We start from the raw sequence: 16,769 nt of genomic DNA on the forward strand, positions 1-16,769 counted from the left end.
AATTCTGCATTTGAAGTTGGAGAAAATATGCTTCTTAACTTTGCACTGGACTAACAATTTAAGAATCTATAAGTGTTTATGTAATTCATAGGTATTTTATGAGATAGATTGGCCATGGGAGAATCAGTGCATGAGTCTGGAGGAGATAAGTTCATTTCTACAGCGTGATTGCTGTTAGTATTTGGAAAAAGGCAAGTTTCTCTGCTCTGCTGTCACTTCACTGAAAATTTAAATACAGAGTTCTTTCTGACTCTATTTCTATGAATTAAACCATGTGTTCACACATATACCATCCCATCTTGTAGCATATTTGTCATAAAATAACTAAGTTACTAACATTCTAAATAAATTAATAGTCACAATCATCGTAGGGGATAATTTTCCATCCCTCTATCAGATTTGCCTATTGCTATCTCTTTTACTCTAGGTGTCCTAAGGAAGTGCTGCGTACAATTCCTGCTTCTCTTCTTTCATCTGTCCAAAAGCTGCAACCTTTTTCACTTAAATACAATATTCATTTGAGGGCTGCAATAAATACATATTTAAATAAAATTGATTTCTTTAAAATGATATCTTAGTGCGACTTACAAAAACCCTAAAAAGCTTTCTTTGGGTTCCTCAGTGATTTACAACCCTCTCTTCCTCTTTCCTTTTCCTACATTTTCACATTGAGAGATCATTATTTTCCTCTAACAATTTTTGGAAAGAGAAACGTGGTCTTTTGCAAGATATTTAATCAAGTCTCATATGTAGCAAAAGGTATAATCGATTATATAACTCGTAGCATCTTTAGGAAGGCGGAAGAAAGCAACGGAATTTGTGCCTTCAGGGTTGATCCCCAGAGCCATGCCACAGAGCTTTATCAAAAACTCGTACATAACCAGGAATCAGTATTTGACATGCACAGCCAGAGCCATAACATATAAGAAGCTTCCAAAGTACACAAATCATCAAAACTAGTAACTGCTCCTGCAGGCCAGTGATGGCTAGCTGTCATCTCTATCAGCACACAGGCTGGCTAGCATCTGGACTTAACACTCGTGAAAAACACTGAAGTGCTGACTAATCAGATTGCAGAACCCCATCAAATGGTTCTAGATTATGCCGGGTTTCAAAATATAGTATGAATGTGTCTCACTAGCTGAGTCAAAAACACACCAGAATCACATTTCCAAAGCACTCTTGGAACTGGAGTTATCAATATGCCGGCAATAAAATACAAAGAGAAACTCAGGAAGAAAATGGACTAGACAGAAACTATGCACCAACATGTTTACAAAAACATGCTTCCCACTTAAGCTTGAAGTTTTGAAAATCTGAAATAATATGATTAAACAAAAATTGCAGTTGTGCTCGAAAGAAATAAAGCAAACTGAACATTTTTTTCCATTGACTGTGGCAAAACTGATCTATATATGACATATATTATAGATTGGACATAAAGTGACTCTCACAGCATCGCGTATACTGTGTAACAAAATGATGAACAGGGAGGGGGACAGAAGCCCTGGATCTGGTAACTATCTAGATGACAGGGCAAAAAGGAGGAAGATCGTGGAGGAGAAGGTTTGATACAGTAGCTGCAATGACTGATGCTGACATAGGAACAGTTGAGAAAATGTTTCATTCTGTTTTGTTGTTGTGTGTTGTGCTTTGCATAAGTTCGCTATTGGTCGGAACCAACTCAAAGACACCTAACAACCAGAGGGCAGATTTGGGTCCTAGATGCACTTCTCAACTTGCATTTCCATTCTTTAGTTAATATTTATCTGAATGGGGAAACAATCATACCATACACATTCATTTATCTTTGTTTAAAGAGATACATTCAAGTTGTAGGACAGCTTCCTAGTAGACTGTGGTCTTTCTCAGCTGCAGTCACACCTGAATCTACATGAGTCTCCATTTATTGGCTGTCAAGTTGGCTACTTATAGTTCACAGTGATAGAGTGAGGACAGCAGATGGCTTTGGTGCACTCTTTGTTTCACTTACTAAAGAGAACAAAACAAAGCACACCAAGTTCAAAATGAGACCATACTTGTGGGGGGGAGAGAGCGATTTTCAACTTTTAATTAAATCTCCACGTGCCTTCAAGGCACCAGGACACAGGCCCCCCAACACCCTTAATCTTCTCAGCTCATCTGCTGAAGAATTTGGCCTTCACCATGACAGGTTGCTGTGGGAGTTTGCCCTTCCCCAGAATATTGCAATAGCCCGACGGCACCACATCCATGATGGGAGCAGCTCCTGTCTTATTTTTGGCAGCGTTGATCCTGGTCTGCTCACTGGCCAAGGTCCACAATGTATGGAGGTTGCCAGTTGGGCAGAAGGTCTGGTTCCTCTTCAAGTGGTAATGCCGCTCACCGACTTTCCAAAGTAAGCTGCATGGTGTTTGTCGAAGTTGATCCTGTGATGATGCATGCCACCAGCATTCCCCCAGCCTCCCGGCGCTTGCCGGTGTGGCCGTGGCCGTGGCTCGTGTGGCCCCTAAGTTTCCGGGTCTTCCTCAATCTGGAAGTCTACCATGCCGGCGGTCGAGACGAAAGAGAGCAGATCAGAGAGAGTGAGGCTTATAACTCCTGCCTGGGCTTCTGGGGAGCCTTGGTGGTGTCGTGGTTTAATGAGGCTTTTAATTTCTGTAAAGATTTACAGTTTCAGAAACCAGTAAGTGCAGTTTTACTTTTTTCTGTCCGGTGGCTGAGAAGCGGCATTGCCTCCATGGCACGGTGTGTTCTTACTCTGTCTGTAAGCCCACCGGACGAAATATTGCAGAGAAGGGAGAAAACCACGCATCTGGTATCTTTGGGCACAAAGTATGTTTCTCTCCTGAACCTACATGAGTCTAAGGTAATGAAACTGCCACTCGGTTCTAGGCTAACACGAGCAGTGCCAAATGGTTGGCCTCTTATGTTGAGAGTAGAGGCATTTCATACTGAGTCAAGAAAAGATTATCAACACATCTAAAGTCTTCATCACCCCATCAGACCACTTTTCATTAATGCAATTTGCCCATACTAAGATGGGTAAAGAGTGCTACCCCATGGAAATGAATAACAGTGTTCTCTATTATAAAATGATAATGATGTTTCTAAGTGAATGAGTTGTATATGAACCATAGATGCATGTGAATGGTTATTGATCTTACACATAATGATAACCCTCACCTAAGAATAATCAATTCTTAGGACATGGCCCTACTCAATACTTGCGCTCATGAGGAGATCACTATTGCAAAGTATGGTGAAGAAATCAGACGGTGCCTGGTTACCACAAAGAATAGCACCTGGGGTCCTAAAGACCTGTGTTCAGACACGCAGCCCTCTAAGTGAAGCATCAACCGAGTCCACATAGAAGTAGCGCACCAACCTGTGTGATCCAAGGTTTGTAATCAATCCAAATCCAAAGAAAGGAGTGGTCTCAGAGTTTAAAATCAGAGCACTCAGTTTGCACTGGGCCGTGGGTGATAGTGGAAGTCAAAATCCATTTGCAGGTCTTCACAGGGAACACGCCTCGGAAGATCCCTGTACCCAGAGCCCGAGAGTGTGACTAGTCTTGCCGTGAGACAGAGAGCAGTGCAAAGCTGACGATGGATAACGAAGTTAAACGTAGGTGAAAATATAACAGAGTATCATTTGATCTCCCTTTTCATCCACTTCCACATTGTTTCAGTTTTTAACACTTTCTGCTTACTCTTGGTTTGAGGGTTTTCTCTGTTTTTGTTAGTCATTGTCATTTTTTTTCTGGTATGTTAGTTTCTTGTTTTGGTGTTGCATAATTTTCTGTATATGAAATACCCGATAGGTAAATCTATAGAGATAGAAACTTGGTTAATAGTTACCTAAGGGCATGGCAGGATACATTGGGAGAAAGTAGGGATCTAACAATGAATATGAGAAAAAAATATTTTGAAAGTGAATGTGTGATCATTGCAAAAACCTTCTTAAAATCATTGAACTATTAAATTATATGTTGATACAACTATTTTCAAAAGAAAATTTGAAATGAGAATAAAATAAGTGATAATTTTATTTCAATACAGAAAATGCTATTTTAATTTTTTTCTATAAGATCTTTTAATATTCTCTGGATTCTTTTTGAAAAAATTAATTTAAATGAATCATTTAAATTATTAAATTTGAAATTTATTTTAGATTGTATAGCACAATTGTGAACTTGACTACATGTTCATATTTTTAATAAAAATGAATTTTAATGCTTCCCCATCACTCACTCTCTCTCTTTCTTACACACACACACACACACACACACACACACAAATTGCTAATGTCAGTAGTCATTTACACATGCAAAATGTAACTTAAATATTTGTTCTAAAAATGTGTAGTAGTTCAATATTATTTTCTAAAGCTACCTTCAATACCTGATACAAGTTAAATGAAAATCATCATTATTGATGTCACTGTTTGACTCTTATTTTAAAAGAAAAAAAACAAAAAACTTTGTGTTTGCCCCATCATTTGGAACTTGTGAAGACCTGACTATGAGGGAGGAACTCAATGCATAAATTTTGAAGAAATGCTTACCAATTCAAGACATTCTAAATTGGGAATAATAAAGAACAAAAAAGACTGCGTATACCTATCAGGTTGATGAACTATAAAAAGGCAATTTATTGTAAGGAATTTCATAGCAGTAAAACCTATGACAGAAATTTATTAGTAAAGCTAAAATCTAGATAAATGGATGATGTGTATATACTGTAAATAATATTCCTTATGTACTATTTGTTGTACTTAATCAGTACTGCTCTGACAGTATCTGTAACTAAACTGCCTCATCTTCACATAACTAAAAATAAGCTTTTAGAATTGCTCTATTTTGGAATAAGGGGGATGCCTCATTATGTTGACATTTTATCCATTAGCATTGCATATTTGAAAGTGGACTTTTAAATTTTATTTGATGAATAGAAATGCTATAAAACAGCTTCTGTATTTGTCAAAATGGAAAGAAAAATAAATATAATCATTTTATAAATTGTTATTTCATGGTCAAACCATTTGTAGCCATAAGTCAAAATGACTAATTAAAAATAAAACATACTTGATAAAATTGGTAGATAAAATGCTATTTCTTCACTATAAATCTTTATTTAAATCTTTATTGTCTCGATCGTGCACTATAGCAAATGAAAAAAATATCATAATAAATTTACTTTTGAAAGCTGGATTTAATGACTGAGTCTAGTGACAGTGATGGAATACAGGTGTTCGTTTTGGAAATAAATTACCAGCAGTGCATTTGTAGTTAAGTCTGAATAGATATTCCCTATGCCTGCCTTGATTATTTTTTACAGTACCAAAGTAAGGAATATAAAAGTTTTTCAGGTATGCTTTTTAATTTTCTTTTAATATATGGAGAGGAAAACTCATTCTGCAAAGCAGTATGGATCTGATCATATAAACTCTTGGAAGTAGACAACATGAGGCTTACCTCCAGGAATTGGACTTTATCTCTCCTTTGGTCATTGCAGCTAGACTTGTCTATGTCTAATTCTCAGGAAAATAGATAGGTTCTCCAATAGAAAAGTTATTTCTGGATAAGAAATGTGTAGGCTTACAGAAAATTTTATAGGAAGGACACTATTTAATTTGCTAAGCAGTTCAATAAAAGGAGGTGTTTTTGCCTTATAGCTAGGTTAGAAAAGCAGCCGATTCAAAATGAAGGTATTGCTTCAGAGAAAGGATGTCCATACTTATATCCTAGTGGCAGTGCTGCTTTTGTGATTTCCAGTACACAAAATGTCTTCTCAAGTGCCTGGGCCATGCCAATATACTTCGAGTTGAGTCACACATGGAAGCTGGACATTTAATAAGCAAGACCAAACAAGGATGGATGCATTTGAATTGTCACACTAAGGAAGAATATTTTTTTTTACAAAACCATTTTATAGGGACTTAATCCAGGTATCATCTCATTCTAAAGTCCAATCACATCCAGCAATATTGTCCAGTTGTTGTCACAATCAGTTTCAACCCATTATTTTCTTTCTTCAACTGCTTGACATCAGCTGCCCTTTACCTCCCTGCCCCCCACCCACTGCACACCAGAAACCCTTATTCTCCTTGTTGTGCCTATAAGGTCATCAATCCTGGGTTTCATATACTGAAAAACATATAACAAAAATTCAAGAGGGTGACCCTCAATGACATAATACATCTAAGATAAACCCCAATAACAATAAAACAAAAATATGTAGAAACTATTGAAAAGCAGATCAGGCCTAATGTGCATCAGAGTAGGGATCAACCGACAAGGTTCTAACTGTTCAACTCAGATTTATCATTTAGATCTTCCACAGTCATCTCTCCAATGCACTCAATGCGGTAATCACTTTCCCCCAGCCCTCTATCATGGATACAGGCAAATCACCAAAGGTTTCTTTCTTTCTTTTTTTTTAAAACATTTTATTAGGGACTCATGCAACTCTTATCACAATCCATACATACATCAATTGTATAAAACACATCTGTACATTCTTTGCAGAGGATTATTTCTTATGAAAAATATTGAACATACCATGGACCTTCAAAAGAACAATCAAGGGTGTTTGGAGAGAAGTGCAGCTAGAACGCTCCTTGGAAACAAAGATGGTGGGACTTCCTCTCAGAGATTTTCCACATGTTCTCATGAAATACCAGACCTGAGCGAAAGACTTCTTGTCTATTAATTAGAAAGAAAGTAAAAACAGTGTAACAATACCAACGAGATGGATTGGCACAATGGCTGCAGCAATGGGCTGAGGAGGGTGCAGGGCCTTGCAGTGTTTCATTCTGTTGTGCATAAAATCTAAGAATCAGAACCGACCCTTTGGGAACTAACAACAGTGTCAATTGAGGTAAATACCCAGTAAACAAAGTCACGGGGAACATATAGCAGAAATATGTTGTCATGGTTGTTGCTTGGGGTCATTCAGACCATTCGAAATTATAGCGCCCCTGTGCACAAAGGGAAGATTGCCAGGTCCTGCACCAACTTCACAATTGTTCCTGTGCTTCAGCGCATTGCTGCAGCCACTGTGTCATTCCATCTCCTCCCTCCTTTTCACTGCTTCTCTTAAATCATTGTCCTTTTGTGTCCCTCTTCATTTGCAGAACTGAAAAGAAGTATAATGGATGTATGTATGGATTGTGAGAAGTGTTGTACGAGCCCCTAATAAAATGATTTAAAAAAAAGAAATGCAAAGAAGTTGCACAGAGCGATGTCCAGTGAGTATGTTGAGTGGAGAAAGAGAGACATGCTATTTTTGCCCCAAACTGACACACTGATATGGCTGTGGTAGCAGGTATATTGTGGCAGAAAAAACAGTATCCTGTCTGCCAGAAATCATGCCTTTTTGGTCCCTCACGGTTACACCATCTTTTTAGAACCTCTAAATAGAAAGCTTGATTAAGGGTCTGATCTGGTGGAAGTAACTCCAAATGCACTACCAGTCAACATTTTTGTCTGTTTGGGAATGACGGATGTCCAGAATGAGGGTTGTCATGCATCAATATTTCACCTTTTAAAAGAGAAAACCACATGTACACTTGAGTATTTCCAGAAACAACTGTCCCTGTAAACTGTGTTTAACATCACAACAGTTTCTGTGGCATTTTTTTCTGAGCAGGAAACAAAATTTCACAGCCACATGCAGTTCTCTTAAATTTGTCATCACAAAAAAACTCCAAAGTTTGAGCAAAACTGCTTTTTTAAAAAAATTTCCTGTGACCAGAGAACTTTCCCAGGCGATGCCCCTGGGTGCATTGAAAGTAAATTAGTTGCTCAATGCTTGCCTTGCAAAAAAAATTATTACTATGGAAGTTCCAATCTGCCCAGTCCAATTACAGTTTTGGGGGGAGTACCCCCTTGTACATCTTAGAGGATGTTTGAAAAGAGGAGTCTCCTAAAAAAAAAAAGGTGTTGTGCTTTACTGTTTTCAAACTTTTTAGATCCTTAAAAAATACAATCATAATAATTGAAAGCTTATTGAAGAAACATGTATTGATTCTCCATGGATACAAACCTATGCTGGACAACACTGTTAATAAATAAAAGCTCAGACATTAAAAATTGATGGTACACTGAATTGTAAACACACCTAGCACTTATTAACAGATTACAAATTTATTTTAAGAGAATTAATTGAAACCCAAATATTTATTGAAGGTATTGTATTTACTGAAAGCCATTCTGAGATTATGACACCAATGACTCTCACTGCAGTGTCTTCAGTTTTTAATATTCCAGCCAATGGTTGGATTACAGAATTACAGAACGTGCCAAAGAGAACAGGATTCATACAGACACAAGCATTCTTCATGCAACCTTCTACTGAAACAACATATTTTACAAATGAGGGAAAAGAAGAGAGAAGTCAAAGAACATCTGTAAGCCATAACATTAATATACATGAACTGAGATTTGAACACAAGCAATTTAGCTTCAGAGATTCATATTGCATGCCCTTCAGCATTAAACCATATTCCTAACAAACCGTTGACACTTGTGTTCAGGTGGGATGGGAGTGAAGAAAGAGATATAGTCAATGAAGAAATATCTTAAACAGTCATATTAAAATGGAAAAAAAATTATCCCTTTGACATGTTGTCAGGAGAGAGGTTACTGAAAATGTTTACTGTAGGACTGTGAAAGGTAGGTTTATTGTGCCAACCTGGTAAATGAGCACATGTGGGATTAATTGAAGGGTGGAGAGATAAATGGCAAAGTGAGCCTATCCTTTCCTGTCTCTTGCTCTTTGATGATTGGACCAGTGTGTGGCTGCCTTAGCTTGTTCTCTGCCTCAATTTGCAAGCTACACCTCACCCATGGACTGTGTCACTGTAGTTTTAAGTTCCTGCGAGACCTGCTTCACCATGCTACTAGAGTATACATTGCTTGAGCTGGGGACTGTTGGACCCTGTCATCTGGCTTACTGTTGGTGACCTTCCTTGCTGTTTGTTGACTGTGGCAGATAGCCTGAATTGCTCTACAGAGGACTCAACTGCCTGCTTCCTTGACTCACTTCACGGCCCTCAAGACTTGAAGAACTACCAGTGTATTAACTGTCTCATGGAAGTGATTTAAACTGAGCCATTTGTACTGCTCTATAGACTAAATAGCTGCTTATTTCTTATGTTGTATCTATCTATATAAATATATATAAAATCATAAGTGTCCTGGTTTTATCTAGAGAGCCCTGTCTAACATAAGGACAGTCCAAAAGAGGAAAACACAAGCAAACAAAAAATTCTCAGAAGAAAAGTTTTAAATGGGATATTCAGGTTTAAAAGTTTTAGAGGCTTGGGAGGCAGAAATACCTAGTATCCAGGAATAAATTAAATATAAATGCATACAAACAATGAAAAAAGAATAGGGAGGAGTCAGAAAGCTCTATTACCTCACATTTTAACCTCCTATTAGAGAAAAACACAGGAACACATGTGTACAAAGGAACAATAATGCCTGCCAATGTCTTGCAGCACTAATTCACAGAGCTTTCTCTAGAGATGGTCATTGTTCTTGTAGTTGTACTTGCTGCTGTTGTTCTACACTGGTGAATTTTATATTTTTTTTCTTTTTCTTCTCTTCTAATAAAAAAGAAGAGAAGAAAAAGAAAAAATATATACATAAGTGTGTAACCTACTCCACCTATGAGTTACTGGATTTATTTTAACTTTAAATGGTATGGAGTTTGGAAAGTAGAGAGAGATCTGATTGCATTTTGCAGTGTCATTGATAAAATGCCATGAATAAATTAATGTCTAAAGTCAGTAAATATGTAAAAATAAAATGGATACCTTGTACTAAAAAACAAGAAATTAAAAAAATATTTTTACTGGAGGCTCGTATAACTCTTATCACACTCCATACATGCATCCATTGTGTCAAGCTCACTTGTACATTTGTTGACATCATCATTTTAAAAACATTTAATTTGTACTTAAACCCTTGGTATCAGCTCCTCATTTTTCCCCTCCCTTCCTCATCAAATCTTGATAATTTATAAATTATTATTATTTTTCATGTCTTACACTGACCTAAGTCTCTCTTCACCCACTTTTCTGTTGTCCATCCCCCAGGGAAGAGGTTATATGTAGATCATTGTAATTAGTTCCCCCGTCTCCTCCCACCTTTCCCTTACCCTCTTGGTATCTCTATTCTCATTGTTGGTCCTGAGGGGTTTATCAGTCCTGGATTCCCTGTGTTTCCAGCTCCTACCTGTACCAGCATACATGCTCTGGTCTAGTCTGATTCATAAGGTAGAATTGTGATCATGATAATGGGAGGTGGTGGGTGGTGGGGAAGCATTAAAGAACTAAAAGATCAGGGGGGGGGCGTGGAGGGAAACATTAAAGAACTGAAGGAAAGTTGTGTATTTCATCAGTGATATACTGCACCCTGACTGGCTCGTCTCCTCCCTGCAACCCCTCTGTAAGGGGATGTTCAATTGCCTACAGATGGGCTTTGAGTCTCCACTCCACACTCCCCTTCATTTACATGATATGATTTTTTGTTTTTTGATGCCTGATCCTAATCCTACTGGCACCTCGTGATCACACATATTGGTTTGCTTCTTCCATATGGACTTTGTTGTTTCTCGGCTAGATGACTGCTTGTTTATCTTCAAGCCTTTAAGATTCCTATCTTTTGATAGCCAGGCACCATCAGTTTTCCTCACTACATTTGCTTGTGCACTTGCTTTGTCTTCAGTGATCATGTCAGGAAGATGAGCATCATGGAATGCCAGGTTAAGAGAACAAACTGTTCTTGCGTTGAGGTAATACTTGAGTAGAGGCCCAGTGCCCATCTGCTACCTTAATACAAAACCTATAAATATATGTACATAAATCTATTTCCCCATCATCATATATAAATATATTTGCATATGTACATGCCTTTATTTAAACCTCTATAAATTCCCTTTGCCTCCTAGTTCTTTCTTATTTCCTTTGACTTTCCTCTTGTCTCACTAGCATGTCCAGCCTTCATTTGGGTTTCAGTAATTCCTCTTGGTTACATTGCCCTTGAGAAAGCCCTACCAGGCCTCCTACACCCTCCTTGACATGGATTTTAGATCACTTACTGGTGCAAAAGAGAAAACTTTTTTTTTTCTCATCTCAATCCCTTAAAAAGACATACTGTATATACTCATGTATAAGCCGAGTTTTTTCAGCACAAAAAACGTGCTGAAAAACTGAGGTTCGCCTTATACACAGGTTAGGGGTACCCCAGCGAGGTATAACATCTCGCAGGTGATTGCCATTCCTCCACTGTTCATTTAAAGTCCTGCTGAAACTACAGGGCTTTGAACGTTTGTTTTCTCACATCTAACCAATCAGAGCCTTCCTATGACGTGGACAGCTCCAATTCGAAGAGGCACCCGTAGTGATTCACTTATTCAGGCAGCTGAACTGGTAAGGATGTGTCTGTGACTGCACTCCGTCTCTCCCCTCTGGTCTCTGTGTGAATTCACATCCTGCATTTCCTACCCTAGGTTTTTACTCAAGTCAATCAGTTTTTCTGGTTTCTCAGGTAATAATTAGGTACCTGGGCTTATACTCGGGTCACCTTATATTCGAGTATATACGGTATGTTCCTTATCCTGAATAAAAAACTGCATGAGTTGTAAGGCTAAATAATGAAAAAATGCCTACCACTAGGAGAAGTAGAATTCAACTTTCCCAGACTAATTATTTCATATGAATACTAATTTCACTAACTGCAACATTAAAATAGTTTAGGGCAACAGTCACTTCTACATTTTGCAAAAGAAAAAAAGGAAAATATTGTTTTTTTTCTAGTATTCCCAGTCATCGTGTTGTTTACAAAACCCATGGTTAAAATACCTAGATCATTGTATTTACAGATGTATTCATAAATCACTGAAACTGAATATACTGAATATATGTCATGGGAAAGAGGAAAAGGATGAGTCTGAAAGTATTCTCTTCCTTATGACTCTCAGACACATTTGTTGTTGTTGTTTTTGTTAGGTTACATGAAGTTGGTTCCAATCCATACACACCCTATGCACAGAATGAATCACGGTCCAATCTTGTGTCTCCTCACTGTTAGTCTTGGTTGAGTCTTTTGTTGCAGCCCTTGTGTTAATCCATCTTGTCAGAGGCCTCTTTTGGGCTTCCCCTTTCTTTATCAAGCATGCTGTCCTTCACCAGGGACCGGTCCCTCCTGACAATATGTCCAGAAGGACATGGGACAAAGTCTCACCATCCTTGTCTCCAAGGAGCATTCTGGCTGTACTTCTTCTAAGAAAGATCTGGTTGTCCTTTTGGTAGTACACGGTACTTTCAATATTCTTAGCCAGAACTATAATTCAAATGCATCATTTCTTCTTTGGTCTTCCTTATCAGCATTTTCCAAACCATGACTTATGACAATAAAAATAGGTGTGAAGTTGAAGGGTGAAAATAAGGAGCTCTTCTGTAGCCATTGTCAACAGTGGTAGGGTCTTAAATGGGCTACTACCAAAGACTGAGGTTCTATCAAGTGACCTATGTACAAAAGAAAGAAACAACGTCTGGTCCTATCTCCTGCTCACAACTGTTATCTTTACAGCCACTTCTTAAATACATGAAGTAGAGGGGCACTATATTTTTCTCTTCCCATCCATTTTACCAAGTGAGACAAAGTCTCATTTCTAAAAAGCATTCTGGTTGTACTTTGTCCAAGATAGACCTGTTTATACTTTGTAGTCCATGGTACTAGTCAGTGCCAGAACCATTATTGAAAGGTATTGATTATTTTTGGTCTTCCTTATTAAATGTCTAACTTTTAGGTTCATAAGGAACAATTGAAAATATGATGGATTGGGTCAGGTTCACTTTAATCCTTGAAGTAACATTTTTGCTTTTCAACAGTTTTAGGTGGTTTTATGCAGTTGTGAGGTTTGTTTTTGTTAGGTGCCATCCAGTTGGTTCTAATCCATACATTGAGTTGTAACTCAGATTGAAAATTAAAATCAAAGGCATAGGGTAAAAAAATCACATTACCGTGAATGAGGGGAGTGCGTGATGGGGACCCAATGCCCATCTGTAGACAGTTGGATGGACATCCCTTGCAGAGGGGTAGTGGGGAGGAGATGAGTCACTCAGGGTTCGGTGTAGCAACAATGAAACTCAAAACCTTCCTCTAATTCTTGAATGCTTCCCTCTCTCCCAATTATCATGATCCCAATTCTACCTTGTGGATCAGGTTAGACCAGAGGATGCACAGCGGTGCAGTAGGGATGTGTAAACACAGGGAATCTAGGACGGATGAACCCCTCAGGACCAGCGATGAGAGCGGCGACACTGGGAGGGAAGTGGGTATAGAAAGGGAGAACCGATCTCGGGAATCTATGTGTAACCTCCTCTCTGGGGGATGGGCAATGGGAAGGTGGGTGAGGGGAGACACTGGGCAGTGTAAAATAAGATATAATAATAATTTTAAAATTATTAAGGGTTCAGGGGAAGGTAGGAGGGGGAGCGAGGAGAGAGGGGGAGGGAAAAAAGGAAAATGAGCTTATTCCAGGAACCCAAGTGGAAGGTGAATTTTGAGAATGACGAGGGTAACGAATGTATAAGGGTGCTTTACTCAATTGATGCATGTATGGGTTGTGATAAGAGTTGTATGAGCCCCAATAAAATGATTTATAAAAACAAAACAAAACAAAAACATAGTATTTGTCCTTTTGTGTTTGACTAAGGTTATAATAAGCCTTTCTTAATTCCCATTGATATGTTCTTCTTTACACAGTCCAGTTTCTCAGATTTGCTCAACATATATATTGAACACGCGTGGTAAGACGAGATAAGCCTAACACACACCTCGCTTGATTTTAAACAATTCAGTATTTACTTGGTCATTTCAAAAACTGGCTTCTCCGGCTATATACAGGTTCCTCATGAACATCGTGAAGTATTCTGGAATTTACATTCTTTTCACTGCTATGTATAGTTCATAATGATCCACGCAGTTTAATGCCTATATATCGTCAATACAACACAAGTAACCATCTTTCTGGTATTCTCGGTATTGAGCCAAGATCCACCTAAGGACAGCTATGATACCCTGGTTTCTTCTCCTTTTCTGTGGAAATAAATTCAGCCTGAATTTTTGTCAGGTCCGTTTTTGATATACTGCTGCAATCATTTTTCAATGTTGTTGAACAAACTTCAATCGCATGTGATGCTAATGGCATTCTTCTATAACTTCCACATTCTGTTAGTCGTGTCTCCTGTAATGGGTACAGATATGGATCGTTTCCAGGTGGCTGGCAAGGTATTGTCTTGCAAATTTCTTGGAAAAATTGAGTGAGCGCTTCATCAGCTTGTTGAAACATTTCAATTGGTGTTGCATAATGCTCTCAATTGTCCCGAAAATCTTTCATTATTTCAGTGTAGTTCTTTCAGCTTAACATGAGCTTAGAGTGTTTTTTTCTTTTTGTTTTTCTAACTCTAGGTCTTTGCAAAATTCATTATAATAATTTACTTTGTCTTCTCAAACTGCCTTTTGAAAATTTCTGGTCAGCTTTTTACTTCATCATTTCTCCATTTACCATAGCTAATCTACAATTAAGAGCAAGTTTCTTTTTTTTAATTTTTTTTTAAGAGCAAGTTTCTTATATCTCCCTTGGTCTTTTCTTTCTTCCCTTTTTAATGTTTTGTTCTTTCTTCATGGATGATGTTCATTCCACAGCTCCAGAGGGCTGATTTCATTAGTGATCAATCAGATATTCATGATGTTCAGGTAAGATAAACGCAAGGTTGTATTTGGGAACTCATACCTTTATTTTAATATTCTTCATCTAAGCTGAACTAATATATGAATAACTGATTGTTCCATATCAGCTCCTGGCATTTTTTTAACCTTTTGTTATTGAGCTTCTATTTACATTGGCTCTTTCCACTAATGTAGTTGGTAATCTTCCTGGGTATTCCATCTGAAGAAATACAGGAATATACTCACCAATAATGCTGTTGAAAAAAGATGTTTTCAAGGAAGAAGTCCTTGGACTTTCAATTTTCTATCATGTGATCTCTAGTTTCAGATGCATTACCAAGGCCATAATTTCCTGTTATTGTTCATTGCTTTGTTTCCAATTTTTGCATTCCTATCTCCAATAATTATCAATGCATCTCAAGGAGGCCCATCAAGAAGATGGATTGACAAAGTGATTGCAAAACACAATAATTATTAGGATGGTGCATGCCTGAGCACTGTTTCATTCCATTGTGTATAGAGAGGATTGTTACAGGTTTAACCTGACTCGACTGTACCTAATAACATAATCAGTTCTTCACCGAAGCAGAAAGCCTTCTCTTATTCCTATGGAGCAGCTGGTGGATTTGAACTCCCAACTTTGTGGCAGCCCAGCGTAGTCCTCAATGCCACCAGGGCTCCTAAATCAGACCACATCCCAGCATTATTCATAAGGGTTTCTATGGTCTAGTGGTAACCAGTTGGGTTGCAAATTGCAAGGCAAGGGATTCAAAACTACCAGCTGCTCCATGCAAGAAAGATGAGACTTTCTATCCCACAAAAAGTTGCAGACTCAGAATTCTGTAAGGACACTTCTATCCCATCTTATAGAATCACTATGTGATGGAATACTAGAAGTATGTCTTCTTGAGTATTATTGACAATGCCAAGGAATTCAACTCTGTGGATCATAACAAATAAGTGATGGCGTTCAGAGGAAAGGGGATTCCAGAACATTTCATTGTACTTCTGTAGAACTTGTGCATGGATCAAGAGGCAGTCATGTGAACAGAACAAGGGAATACCTCATGGTTGAAAATCAGGAAAGGTGTGTGGCAGGGTTGTATCCAGTCAGCATACTTGTTCAATCTGTATGCTGAGCAAATCATCAGAGAAAGTAAATTATATGAAGGAGAAAGTGACATCAGAATTGAGGTAGGCTTATTGACAACCTTCTAAATGGAGATGACACAAAATTGCTTCTTTTAAGTGAGGAAGATGTGAATCACTTGCTGATGGTCAAGGATTGCAGCCTTCAATATGGACTTTGACTCAATGCAAAGAAAACTAAATTGCTCATGACTAGACTAATAGGTAGCCCCATAATACACTGATAAAAGATTGCCGTTGTCAAGAATTCCATCTTGCTTTGATTCACAATTAATGGTCATGGAAGCAGCAGTCAAGAGACTAAAAGATACATTCCACCACGTAAGCCTGCTGTACATGATCTCTAAAGCACTGCAAAAATAAGGAGGTTGGAACTACAGTGTGCTTGATCCCAGCGATAGTACAATGAATGATACCTTGGTTGTCAAACCCAATTAATTCCAAATTTGTATTTGAACACTGAAAAGTTCGAGAACTGAACATATATTTTTCCCATTAGCAATACTGGAAAACCAAATAACTGTATTCAAGGCCTCAAATTTACATTTATAAATTGATTGTTCAATTACTTTATATAACTATGGAGACTTTTAGCCTTCTTATATATCATTGTCTCAGATATGCTATTGCCATCAAATTCTTTCTGATTTGTACAAACTAACAGTAACTGTTCAACCTCTTCAGTGGTCTGAGTTCCTTGTTTCATGGTTAATAATTTCGCATCTTTGACTACAGTAGCATCTTTAATCACCCCCCCCCCCCAATACTGAGGTCGACAGCCATATTATATTCAGCCACCAAATTAAGCATGCATCAATCTGAATCAAATTTCATAATTCCTTTCCTTTTATTTTGTAACTGTATCATGGGTCTCACAGTTTTCTACTTAGGTTTA

General features: G+C 37.9%; 1 pseudogene; it reads right to left on the reverse strand.

The window, feature by feature from the left end:
• Window positions 1-2,069: 2,069 nt before the first annotated feature.
• LOC142461069 (large ribosomal subunit protein uL15-like) lies at window positions 2,070-5,490 on the reverse strand (annotated as a pseudogene).
• Window positions 5,491-16,769: the final 11,279 nt, after the last annotated feature.

Source organism: Tenrec ecaudatus, chromosome 11 (genome assembly GCF_050624435.1).
Source record: "Tenrec ecaudatus isolate mTenEca1 chromosome 11, mTenEca1.hap1, whole genome shotgun sequence".
NCBI lineage: Eukaryota > Metazoa > Chordata > Mammalia > Afrosoricida > Tenrecidae > Tenrec > Tenrec ecaudatus.